The following is a 13996-nucleotide window of genomic DNA, read 5'->3' on the forward strand; positions in this document are numbered from 1 at the left end:
GCAGGGGGTCGGACTTGATGATCTGCTCAGATCCCTTCCGACCCTACTAACTATGAAACTATGAATAATGTTTTTGGAAGGCTATCTAAACTTTTTCACCCAAAGTTTCCTTTTTCCTATTCCATAAAATGCAATAGGTCACCCTTTCCTTTTCTTGACATGTAGCCAATACATCAGCATTGGTACACTGGGGACATCCATGAGGGTGTTAGTGAGAAACACATTGCATCACAAACTTCAGTTCTGCTTCGCTGCCTATCACCTCTACTGTTATGGAACAAAGGCAGCAGAGGATATTGTTTATCAGGTGGATCACAAGCTGCATCACAGCAGCCTTAGAAAGCCTGGGGCTTGAAACTGCTAAAAGTCATGAAGGCCTATTCATCAAAATCTGGTGCCTTCTACTTAGAAGAAAACAAAGATAACACAGCAATCCCCATTTTCCTCGACTGTAACCTGGGGATTACCAACCATAAGCAGTGAAAACAAGTAAAGGGGTAGATTACATACTGGTGGCTTCACCCCTGCACCTTTTTCAAATAGGTTATGATCTGTTTATCTACACTTGTTATATAATTGGTGATAACTTTTTTTCTTAATTGTTCTAAAATAACTGTATAAAAGAAAGAATAGCCAGCCGGCAGACATCTGCTTGTTTGTACCCAAGGAATCTGATCTACAAGAGGAAACATTTTAAATCCTTCCTACATGATTTAAAAAATTCAGTTCCTTTGGGAAATAGGAACAATATATACTTTTCCACCTGCACTATATTTATAGTCCTTTGATCGCTTTATCCAATGTAAGTCTAACAATATGAATATGTATAGAAGTGCAGTGCCACAACTTCAGTAATGAGTGATTTATCAATGCATGGAAGATAGACTGCGTTAATGTTTTTTATTACTCCATCCTAAAAATTATCTGAGTTGAATTGATCTGAAAAGCTGTCCCTTTTAACATTTCCATGGCAATACTTAGCTATTGAAACATCCTGGAAAATATTTTTGTCTATATTGTTTTGCCAACAGCTTCAACAGTAAAGGAGGAAAACAGATATGTTATCCTTTGAACCCATTTTAAAATGCTTTGCCTCATTGTAGGACAAAAGTCCAAAAAAGTAATAGTTATTTTTCTTCTTTCTAACACCCCTCGTATTTGGTTCTGATACCTGTAATCATAGTTCAGCTCAACTCCAGTTACCTAGATATGCCCCCATTGGATGTTGACAGTCTCATCTCCCTGCCACATTTGCCCAGTTAAAAAGAGCTCACTTATCAAACATTCATCCTGTTATGAATTGCTATGCACTCAACATTTTTGAAAATCAAATTCTTCATTTAGGTGCCTAAAATAGAGACTTACGGACTTTAACTTCAGAGAACTCTATTTAAAATCTCTTTGTTTTTTTCTCTGCAGGTAGATGCCATCTACTTTTCCTACCTTTAGCAAAGCCTGTTTTTGTTTTTTTGATTTTTATTCCTGATTTTTTGGGGAAGGGGTCTATCAGACTCCCATACTCTTTAGGAGAGAGGGCAGCACTATATGACTACAAACTATTGCAGGCAGCTGAATTACTGCCAGGTGCAAAAAGGTAGGCAACCAAGGGAAGATATGGAAAGGAGCTACAAAGCTGCCAGCAACTGTCTTAGGGCAAGCTTTGAAGTAGGTTACAAAATACCAAGCTCCAGGCATACAGTTAACTAGTCACTGCAGGAGCAGAGTGGAATGGGCTGCTGATCATTGGGCTAAAGAGAAACCCCTGTACCTGGCTGAAACAGCATGTGGTAGGAAGGAGTGGAGCCCAGGGAGGTATAAGCCTGACTCTTGGGCCAGGGAAGCCAGGGCTAATGTGAGTCCCTGGGAAGAGAGACTGACAGTCAAGGGTTAGACTGGGAGCCTTGATTAAAGATCCTTGGCAGGAACTGGATTCAGAACGCCCCGCAAAAAGGATTGTTGGCAGATGGTGAGAGGGATTGGTCAAGGGGGTGGAAACTGCAGGCCTGAGAGAGAGGCCTGAGCATGGAGCCAAGAGAGAGAGTACCTATGGAAGGCCTGTTAATAGGGGGCACTAAATAAGAGAGAGAGCAGTGGATGAGGGCAGCCAGTTGGGAGCCCTAATGAGAGAGCACGCCCCAGCTATAACACTTGAGTTGAGTGAGTTGGTGGAGCCCAAGATTAAGGAGAAATACCCTGCTTAGGAAGCTCAGATGCAAGATGAGGCCAGAGCAAGGCAACCTGGCAATGAGGAGGGAGGGCAGCGTGAAACACCCCAAACTCACTCAGGTATTCTGAGGCCAGCCTCCCAAATTATATTTATTTCCAGCTAGTTGTGGCTGGTAAGGACAGGGCCAGCACCCTAGGAGGCCAGGGAGAGACAGGATTAGTGGCCATGGCAATCCTCAGGTGGGGTCCTATTACAAAAGGCTGTAGCAGGAGCAGAAAACATAGGTTTAAATTACAGGGAAAACCTAGTCTTGCAGTCCTGTAATCCTAAATATTTAGTGATTTCTGTGAACCCTTAAAAATTTCATAAAGTTGGCTCACTTTGGTGAAAAACCACAACTGCAAATGGGTAAATGCATATAAATTTGCTATTTTTAAAGACCATGATTCCGAAGAATATTGAAAATTACAGAGGTGGTAAAGACCTGTTGGATCATCTAGTTGATTCTCTGGTATTGTCAGTTAAATTTTATAACCAGTTCTAGTTTATAATGTTGGAAAAGCCAATCAACCCTTTTATTCTTTCTAGCAAACACTCTGAGTGAAGATTTTCTACCTCGGATAATTTTAAGTCTTGGTAAGAAATAAGTAGGTGATGAAGTGTCTTTATTCATTGTTTTTCACTTGAAAGACTTAAATTCTAATTCTGGCAGTTCAAAGGTCAGAATTATTCAAATCTCTGTAAAACGCAGCTTGATGTTCCTATAATATCTCTAAGTTTTTATTTCTAAAATAATAAAGTTTGGTTAAACCGTTTATTAACTTCATTTAAATATCCTGTGTTTGGGTAGCAACCCTTATAAACTACAGTATTTATTTTTATCACCAGCCTGGTGGGATTAAAGCATAACTGAAAAATGTTTATAGAAAAATCGTGTCAATGCAACTACACACCGAATGCTCAATTTTTGGTATATAAAACTAACTGTGGTGGGGTGTTCAGAGATACTATTGGGTTACTGTAATTTAACAATCTTGTGCAGTATGAGAGTAAACTTGATGTTATTATGGAATTCATAGAGAGTTCCTGTTTCTGCTCTGTGCTGACCTCTGCAGTTTGCCTTTATTATTTTCTATTGCTGTGTCATAATGCCTTTTATTTGTATAGGGGATACCTATTCTGAATGTTGGCTTTTTTGAATAAATTTAAAGCAGAAAAGCAAAGCTAAATAATCCCCTTTAAGACCAGCACAAATGTCAAAGCGTACATGGAAATGCCATCTCTTTCTTATGCTCATATATTGTAATGGGGACATACTCTTTTTCTTTATGCATAAGAAATGCATAAGTTATGTGAAATTTGCAATATGAGAAAAAATAGCAGCTATATTTTTCACCATTTAGATTTTTATGACTGAACTATTTAAATGGAGTGTTGTTTATTAAGGTGTCTTATTGTGCTTTAGTGTCATAGGCAAGATCTTTTCTTTCAAGAGAAAATGGAACAGCTTTGTTGTGCACATCTATTTCCTAAAGCAAATATTAAATGTATGACTTATCTACCATCTTATACTAGATCCCTATGTTCTGTTGTAGAAGACATCTAGGAGAAGCACATCATTCTAAAACAGTTGTGCCCAACCTTTTGGCCCCATGGTTTGGATGAGTGGTGCAGGGGTTGGTCCATGGCCCAAAGTGGTCTGTGGTCCTGATCTGACATATGCCAAAACAATTGATTTGGAAGGACTGAACCTGTCTCTTCTTACTGAAACACACAACCCCAAAACCTCATTGGTCCCTTGGATCATTTGGAGGCTAGGTGGGTGCAGACGAGACACATTAATCTTCACATATGGTGAATGCATCTATATATGCCTATTCATGGGCAGCAATAAGATCTGGAGCTTATTTGTATTTTGTAGGGGTGCATTGATACATTAGTTGACTACTGGATTGGCACTGATAAAAGGAGAAATGATGTTTTTGGGGTTTTTTTGGTCATTGTAGCCGATAATTACAGCCGTGTGCCCAGAGCACCCTGACAAGCATGGTGTGGTCCCTGCACTTTGCCACTGGCCTGATCCCATGTCAGACTACAAGTTCTGGCAAGCAGCAGGAGTGGGGAGGGGTGCTGGGTAGTGGTCACAGGGCGCCATGCTCAGCAATAAAGGGATCATTACTAGCACCTGCTGCTGCTGCCACTTTTGCTGTCATGGCAACTCCATGTGCACAGCAGGGGCCTGAGCACCAGGGCTGGTGTGCCTACATTGGGCTGCACAGGCCCGGGGTAAGGTACCATGTGACAGACAGTCCAGGGACCAGCTGCCTTTTCAAAAGCTGCATGGGGCCTGAAGGCGCTGAAGCAGTGGTGTGCTCTGGGGCTCCAAGCATGCCAGGCACTGCTGTCCATGTGAGGGTCCACCCCACCCACTTAGGACAGCACTGCAGGCTGCATGAGGAGTGGAGCTATGGGTAGAAGACATGGGTGAAAGGTGATGTGTGTGGGGATAAGGTGGTCACTGCCTTCCTCACTGAGGGCCAGAGCAGGCAAGAGGCAGCTCCTGGTCCATGGGATGCCTGATATGATGCTTTGAGTTGCTCTACAGAGCTGTGAATGAAAAGGAGTTTACATCAGTAGTTTAAAATGCCTTGCACTGTTACTAAATATTGATGACTGAATTGGCATTGGATAATATGGTTGTTTAATCATTGGCTATCGGTACTGTCCAAGAAAATCTTTGTCGATACATCCTTAGTATTTACAAGTAGTTGTATTTGTATTTAGAAGTACTAACCTGTTGTAGAGTAAAATAGTTTACTCCTGCCTAATAGGTGTGCATGTGTAGATGCTGAGACATTCACTGTGGAGCTAAGTAGTCTACTGTACAGTAAATTTTTCGTGTAGACATGCCCAATAAGTTAAAATTAGTACTACACCTCACTGAGGGGTAAGTCATCTTCATCCCAGCATTTGTATTTACTTTTACATGCTCCACACTCATTTACTTGGGAGTGAGAGGATTCCAGCCTTTTTTGGCCCAGTATTTAAACCTAGCTTCCCTCAAATTCTGGCTAGGAGCTTTGAAGTTCTCAATGCCAGTCACTCTTTTGCCCTTCTAGTAACTAGGTGTGTAGTATATTTGTGTGTTCTCAGTAGTGCTCATCACTGTAGTATCTATGAGTATCTATACTAGTGCTCCATTGTGGAGGGGGGAGGGGTGCTTTAATTCTCTGAGAGCTGCTCTAGTTAAAGTGCCCATGGCGTCATGTGTAACAAGCATCCCACGCTTCAAAACAATGGTAGGTGCACTTTAACTAAAGCTTGTCCGATGAGCTTTAGTTAAAACGTCCCTGCTGCCACTTTGAAATGTGTAGAAGCTGAATACATGTGATGCGGAGGCTGCTGGAGTGTGCTTATTAGCACATTCCAGCAGACTCTCAGCAGATTTAATTAATCTAGGCTGCCCTGACGCAAGCTAATTATCATGCGTCGGAGAAGAGGTACGTCACATGTGTAGGTGCCATGTAAGTGATTGCCCAGAAAAGTATATCTGTGGACTGAGGGTTCCTAATGGAATTTGGAATATCCCTGTTCTTTTGTCTTACCTGTATTTTTTTTCCTTTAATAGCATCATCATTTTGGTAAAAATTGAAATATTTTCTCCAGGACCTAGTTGCAGAAATAAATCTGCCAGAGGATAATATATTATCTAATATTGAATGTAAACTAAGGAAATCTAAATCTGCAACCCTTACTGTCCCAGATAATCTCCAATTAATCAATTTCAGGGATGTTACAATTATAGATAGTTGCTAGACCGAACATCAACTCTATGTAGTCTTTATGGTTTCTGTGATCCCACTCTAAGGAAATGTCTGTTCCTTTAGAACTTAACTGGAACTTCTGATTTTTCATTTTGTGCCTGTCTCCGTTCGATGACTTGATCCCAGGCTGCCTTCACCCAGGCCACTGGGCTAACTAGCCTGGGACTCTCGTGTAGACCCCGGAAGATTCCTCTGACTCCTAGGGTGGCCCCCAAACTCACCTGCTACGACTTTGGATGGAACTTCAGTGGAGAGGGGTCCCCTCGAAGGATGCCTCCAGAGTTGTCACAGGCCTCGGCAGATGCCTACGGGGCTCCGACCTCCCCTACACCCCGGCCATGCACCTCCCAATGAGACAGGCCTCAGGATCTTTTCGACTGGCCCCTCTGGATGTCTTCCCCGGTTCCCTCATCCTGCTCTACAGGCCAGCCCCTGGACTCTAGCCAACGACGGAGAGCCTGGTGATGCTCGGTCCTTGGCACTATCCCTCTCGACGTCCCAAGTGCTCCACGGTGGATGTTGTTGGCTGTCACCATGTTCTCGTGTAGTCTCCCATCTCTGAGGGGTGACCCTAATTCCCTGATCCTGGAAAAGGGTGCCAAGCTACCCTGCTCTAGACCCGGACTGTAATTAAATCTGACTGAGAAAGAAAAGCATGAGCTGACCGCTCACCCTAGATAAGCCCTGCACCGTGGGAACCCCCGGTGTAACAAAACCCAAAAAGAAACTCCGAGGAAAAAAAAAAAAGGAACGCCACAAGTGAGAGGCAAAGAGGGGCACCCACAGGGTGGGAAGCCCTGTGTCCCCTTTCCTCCCCTAGGCTTGTATGTCCCCTGGTCTGGGGTCCATGCCTCCGCTCTGGGATCCAACTCTCCCTAAACTGTGGCACCTACTGCTCCCTTGTCGGTTCACTTGTTCCCCACTCTCCCAGCGTGGGGATTTCCTCCTTTCCGACGCCTATGGCAGCTGCTACCACTGGCTTTGCTACCAGCTCCTATGATCTTCGGCAGTCTTTCCTGGCATGAAGATCCTCCATGGCTCCCTCTGACAGCGCTGCTGTTGGCCTCCCTGCCAGCTTCTTTGATCTTCGCCGGTCTTCCCTGGCACGAAGATCATCCACGGCTCTTTCTTCCGCCGCTGCTGCCATTGTCTGTGGCGACTGGGCGCGTCCCACACAGCAGTTCCCCGCTGCTCCTTCCACACTCCTCGCGCCCCCCACTTGTGCTTGTGGGGCCGGTTTTTATCTTTGCCAGGTGACGTCTCTTCCTGATGTCACTTGGCTCTAGCTGAAGATAAGCATGGGCGGTTTTCCCTGGCACGCCTCTTTGCTACCCTGGACTCCTGCAACAGTTAGGTTTCTTTTTACTTCCCCCTGGGGTCTGCCTCTGGGTGAGGCTTCTCCTTTGGTCAGCCCTGCATCCCTGGGACACACTTTATTTGATTATATTATACTTTACCATAGTTCATTAGGTTGCTAAATTAATTTGTATTACTACTGCTAGTATACATTTTTTCATCATAAGTATATATACCAAATGTAAGCTTCTAGAGTTCTGAACAATATTATTATTAACAACAGTTCTTTAGAAACAGCATAAAAATGCAGGTACTCCAACACAAAAAATGTTTGTGACTTAACTTGCAGAAAATTTTTTTTTCTGTATTGAGTCCTTAAGGAGTTTCATTGACATTAAGATAAACAAACAACAGGTGTTTTGAATTCTGAAAAGATAATTTACAAAGCATAGGGATCATGCCACAAAAAAAAAATCCTCTCCTAAAAAGACTAGAAATGATCCTTGATATAAGTCAAAAAGTCTATAATACTACTGGGAGAATGGTCCAGGTGAAAGAAGATTATTGTGTACTAGAAAAGCTATAATAAAAACTGTCAGTTCTGTCAAACCATTCTGTCTGAAGTCTATAGAGGATTAAAAGGATATTGAACATCATGTAACAGCTGTCTCCTATGTGAAGGGGACCACTGCTGTGGTGAACACCAAATGTAGTGGTTTAAAAAACTCCACATGGCTATGTGTGGTTGAACCACAACTGCTTGGTTTGACAGATTGAAGATGTTGTTATCAAGTGCATTACAACAGTATAGTTTGTGTTCTTATAAATAGCACATAACTCTCATTACTAGTATGCCTACTACGTGTGTGTGTATTATATTTTAGCCAAGTTAGATGTGCAACAAATGACATGCACAGAATGTGTTCACATAAGGAAATGTTAATAATTTTTTAGTCTTCATTATTTTTTGTAGATCAGTTACAAGATAACCTCATAAAAATAATTTGAAGCATATCTGAAGATTAAGTCTATATAGAGCTACTACATAATAGATTATAATTAGAATATGATCAGTGTTAAAGGTAACATAAGTGTACATTTCTTAATGTTAAAGTATACAAAAAATAAGTGTTGAGATTAAAGTTTTACACTTTTGAAAATTTACATATATACCAGTTCTTCTCTTTTTCCAGTCTCTCATGTTTTAAAAGTTTGGAAGGGTTTTTTGTATTTTTTCCCATTATACTTTAATATATCTATGTATCCTCTACCCATAATATACTGGCTATATGTTATTTTTCAGTTTTCCAGCAGGGTTAAAGTTAGATTCCTTGTGTATGGATATAATTATCAATGTTGAAGAGGCAGGCATACCTTCTATTACTGCTAATAGAAATCAAAGATTTGAGGATGTAACTAGCCAAATGTGTGGACATAAAAATAAATATGTAAATTGATCTGAAAAAGCTAGACTATTCTTGTGTATATTTATCTCATGACTGTAGCTGTATTAAATTTAATAATTATTTTCCTCTTAAATTATTTTTAAACATTTAGAAATATTTGCTTGGAGATGAGAGAGAGAGGAAGGTGTTGTGCTTAAGGAAATGAGTAATATCTCAGACCTAAGTTTCTCAACCTTTTTTGTTTTCCTTTTTTACAAGGCTACAACTTTTAGGTAAGTTCCTGTTGATCTCTTGACTGTCAGGGATCAAAATAGCTGTCTTGCATGGCTCTCTCAAGCATGCAGTTGTTGGGAGTATTTCGATTTGTTACTTTAGAATAGGCATCAAATCAACCAGAACCTGAACTGACTGCTGTTGGTTTGAAGGTGCATTTCACTCCCTTTGAGGAAGGGAGAATGGGTTAGTCTTACTGGCATTGAGCCTAGGATCTGATTTAGTCGAGGCCTTTTGCAAAAAATAATTCAAATTTTAAATTTCATTTACCTGGTACAAAACAGCGTGACCACATCTTTGGTGTTACCTTGATGTAAAAATGAGGCAGTGTCAGACTTGAGCCCAGGATTCTTACTGGTACTGGGGGAGTGACAGACTTTTACAGCAGTTTTAACAATCTAAGATAATGTGAGAAGCTTGGAGCTGGAATGCTGCCATTTTCATAGCGGCTTAAGTTTCCGGTTTCAGATTTAATTGAGTTCGTAATTATAAGTGTAACCCTGATTGTTCTGCATGTTTAACTATGGTTATGTTCTATAATGGTAATCTTGTGTATTCTTCACTCTCATTAGTGTGCAGATTTGAGGGGCTACTTGCACCTGCTTTGACAGTTTGTAGGCTTGGGTGAAATTGAGGTTAATGTATGCAATTGTAGAGGGCAGGTGGATTAGATTTTGTGTCCACTCCCTTCCAAAACTGAAGTTTGTAGGCACATGAATGTTGCTGATGCCAAGTTATATAAGATTATTAAGGCTAGGGACAGCCATTACCCATAAACTGATTTAAGTGATCAGAAACTGGTTTAAACCTATAACAGAACAGATGTTCAGTGCACGTAAACCAGTTTGAAAATAGCTGAAACCAGTTTGAGATAAACCTGGTTGAATGTAGTATCAGACTTTTAACTGATTTGGGTCAAACAAGTTTATGCACTGCCTGTCCCAGACTCCTTGCTGATTTAAGTTAAATTAGACAACCCCCCCACCGGCATCCTGGCATGCTCTCTGGGCTGGGTGGGGCTCTCTGCTCCACAGTAGGGCTGGCCCCTCCCCTCTGCTCCCTGGCTGCAGCTCAGCACAGACTGCAGGTATCCCTGCTGCCCCTCTCCCCTCCCTGTCCCCTCTGCCTTAGACACCTCTCAGCAATAGCTAGGAGATCACATGCTGGCTACGGTCCATGCTGTGGCAGACGGGACAAAGGGAGAATCAACAGGTAGCTGGTAATGTCCCTCTGTTTTCTTAATGAGGTGATAAACACTGTTATCAATTCCCTGCTGGACTGGTCAGAAGTGGGGGAATTTCTCCCTAAGAGCATCCTGTCGGGGCCTGGCCACACCTCCCTCCTCTCAACACTGTGCAAGGGTAGGGAGGGCTGCTCTAGCGCCCCTCTCCACTTCTAGCCTGAGCCACTGCAGGCATGTGCCTACATGTCTGGGTTGTCTGTGCATTTTAAAAAGTGATTCAGCCTATCCAGGTTAGACTAATCTGCAAAGATTGAATCATTTCAGGCTTAGGCTTTTTGAATGTCTGTCCCTAGCTTAAAAGCATAAACTATGCAGAGATCTGTATGTGTGTGGCCCTTGGTTTTAATGCAAAGTTTGTGTGAAGTGGAGGAAGAGAGATTCCAGGCAGGAGTCACCCTCTGGAACTAAATACGTTTCTAAACACAGGATTCTGTTGTGGGTTTAGGGGGAAACCTAAGGCTCATTATACTTTAAATGGAAAGAAACCCCTGGACCTACCACTGACACAGGGCAGGGTCTAGAACAGCTGGGGTTGCAACCCAGAGAGGACTGAAGGAGGAGCAGTGGAAACTCTGTAGGGTAGGAGTGGTGGTGACTTCTGGAGGTGGTGGCAGTACTCTCTAGCATCACAGCCTAGCAGCACTTCCCAACAATCAGATCAGAACTCCCATCACCACGCTCTAGCAGCACTCCCCAGCCTCAGAGTGGCAGCAGTTCCAGTGCATGTCTTCTTACCCTGCACTTCCTACTTTGTCTGGTTTAGGTTTAGGTGATACAGCCCTCAGATTACAGCCCTGAGTGAGGCTCCCTAACTGACTGGGCTAAGTGGTAGCTCTTTGTTTTGGTTTGCATGTGACTGTCATCTATCTTGAGTTATAGTTAATGTTTTAGTAGTTAATTTTTTTCCTCAGGCTGTATGTTTATTCACCTTTTCTCTTGTAATAAACCCTATTTTATTTTAATCTGTCCTAGTGAGTGAGGAAATTTGTTCACATTGGAACACCCAGTTAAAGTTTTATTTTCCTAGGTTTCTGGGTGTGGGGGCTCAAGCTAAATTTGAAAAGTTGGTGTAAAGTCCCTAAATTTGAACCCGGCCCTTGTTACTGCCATCTAGTGCTTGGCAGAAGGCTTACATAAATCACTAAAATTTTCAACAATTTTAATCAGACCCTGCTAAAATTCACTTAAACTGTGGCATATTGATCTGGCAATGAAGCCATGTTGTCATTTGAGCATGTCTGCAACAAGAGAAAAACATATCACTTGCAACAGTGGAACCTGAAGCTCACTTTGTGAGTCTAAGTTTGAAAGCCCTGAGGTGATATAACTACTGCATACAAGAATGCACAGAGGGGTTGACAAAAGGAAGCTGTGTGAGTACATGAGTTTATACATACTTGTCAGGAATTGTATGCCTCAGTTATGCAAATGAAAAATCTAATACCCAAGTGGGCCAGCATGTGACACTCACTGGACAAAGCGTGTACATAGACTGAGTACATTATATTCCTCCAAAAAGATAACCTTTTTTGAGAGACTTATTATCATAATCACTTTATTTATTAAGCCAAGGAATACAGGGTATTGTAGAACAGAATAAATAAATAGATCATTTTAATCTAGTTTAATAACATAACAAAATGTTCCTGAGAAAGAAGGGGTAGTCAATGCAAGAGGAAGGAATTGAAGGGTGAAAGGTGATAAAGCACAGGTTTCAGTCCTAGTCATAGTAAAAATACTCTTTGTTTCAACCATATTACTAATATATTTGTTAGGCTACCCATAGCAGATAGGAATATAAATTGTTCATAATATTTACTTGTTTACAAACAGTCTTTGAAAAAAATGTAACCCATTTATTAAAATGATTTGTACTGTATGTGAGATTTAGTTGTAATGATTTCTAATGCATTTTTTGTGTACCGTAGCTTTTTGGCTGTGACACAGTTTCCTGAAAGGCCACTCCAAGAGAAAAGTAACCTGGGATCAACCAGGGTTAAGTCACTCATAATCCTTAAGAGATCATAATCCTTTAGCATCCTCTCCACTCCCCCCACCTGAAGACAGTGTGTTGCTTGCTGGACTCAGCTGCTTCAGCAGGGAACCGTATATACCCCTTTCACAATCTCCACATTGTGCTTGAGGGAACTGCATGCTGACCAGTCAGGACTGTCCTATGCACTGATGCCATCTCTAGCCAGGTAAAGTAAGGGAGCCTGCAGACTGAGATGCATGCACAGCCATGTCCTCTCTCCTTCCCCACCCCCAAGCTACAAGGTCTCCACTTTTCAGGGCCTCCCTATATGAATGTCTGTACATGCATTTTTGGTTCTACTAGGAGAACAAACATGAGAGATTTCGCCCAGGTTATTTGAAAGTGTGTACATAGCCACTGTATCCAAATAAAACTGCAGGAGGAAGGCACCTCTTACAGGCAGGGTGTCACTACTTAATGACTGTCACCAATGAAAAGTGCCAAGGGAAGCCATTACATGGTTATGTATGTGCCCATCTTGCTCTGAATATTCGTTCACGCACAGCCTTGGCATGGGCACCTGGTGACAGGCGCAGGGAGACTTCGTGCAACCTCAGACAGGGACCCCGATCACCCCAGGGAGGACCTCAGAACTTGCCGGCCATGACTTTGAGTGTATCTTCAGTGGTGGGGTCTCCTGTTGGCAGTCCCTCGAGATTGGTTGTCCCTCTTGATGGATATTCATGGGGCTCCACCTCCCCTACACCCCTGCCATATGCCAGCCTCCGACAGGCCCCCTGATCTTGACACGGCTTGCCCTCTGGTCATGATGGTCCTTACTCATCTCACGCTTTCAAGTGTCCAGTCTTCTCCTTCATCCTTAGTGGACTATAGGTCTATTGGGTGTTCCTCTCTCCTCTGGGTCTCTTCCACTCAGTGCTGGCAGCCTGTTGGCTCTTGTGAGTGGCCCTTGTTATTGAGTTGTCGCTCAGACTTCTCAGCATCAGATTATCAACAAATTAAAATAAATCAACAAACAAGATAGAAGACAAAAGAGGAATATGCATAGGCCAGAAGTAAACGAATAGAAGTATACACAACCCCCTCCCCCCCACAAAGGCTGGTAAAGGAAAAACCAGGATCAGGCTGAACAGCCTTGATATACTGCCTGCCCTGGAGCCTGTGCCTGACCATATCCCCTGACGTTTCATAGTTTCATAGTTTCTAGGGTCGGAAGGGACCTGAGCAGATCATCTAGTCCGATCCCCTGCCATGGCAGGAAAAAGTACTGGGAACAAACGACCCCAGCAAGGTGTTCATCTAACCTCCTCTTAAACACCCCCAGGGTAGGAGCCTGCACCACTTCTCTTGGCAGTTGGTTCCAGACCCTAGCCGCCCTGACTGTGAAGTAGCACCTCCTGATATCTAGCCTAAACCTACCCTGTGCCAGCTTGTGACCGTTATTCCTGGTCACTCCTGGCAGTGCTTGGGGGAACATGGACTCCCCCAATCCCTGCTGATCCCCCCTGACTAGTTTATAACAGGCCACGAGATCCCCCCTCAGCCTTCTCTTTTGGAGGATGAACAGGTTCAGGTCCCGTAGCCTCTCCTCATAGGGCCTGCCCTGCTGTCCCTTGATCATGCAAGTGGCCCTCCTCTGGACCCTCTCCATGCTCTCCACATCCCTCTTAAAGTGTGGTGCCCAGAACTGGATGCAGTACTCCAAATGTGGTCTGACCAGTGCCGCAGAGAGGGGGAGGATCACCTCTTTGGACCTGCTCGAGATGCATCTGTGGATGCATGCCAAGGCCT

The 13996-nt window shown here is 43.0% G+C and overlaps 1 protein-coding gene across 1 annotated transcript in view; it reads left to right on the plus strand.

Moving 5' to 3' along the window:
- Positions 1-13996, plus strand: part of DPYD (dihydropyrimidine dehydrogenase) — a 672292-nt gene that overhangs the window by 152226 nt on the left and 506070 nt on the right. The gene's annotated exons all lie outside the window — the stretch shown is intronic.

The sequence above is a fragment of the Crocodylus porosus genome, unplaced genomic scaffold (genome assembly GCF_001723895.1).
Source record: "Crocodylus porosus isolate Cpor-Errol unplaced genomic scaffold, CroPor_comp1, whole genome shotgun sequence".
In the NCBI taxonomy this organism is placed as follows: domain Eukaryota; kingdom Metazoa; phylum Chordata; order Crocodylia; family Crocodylidae; genus Crocodylus; species Crocodylus porosus.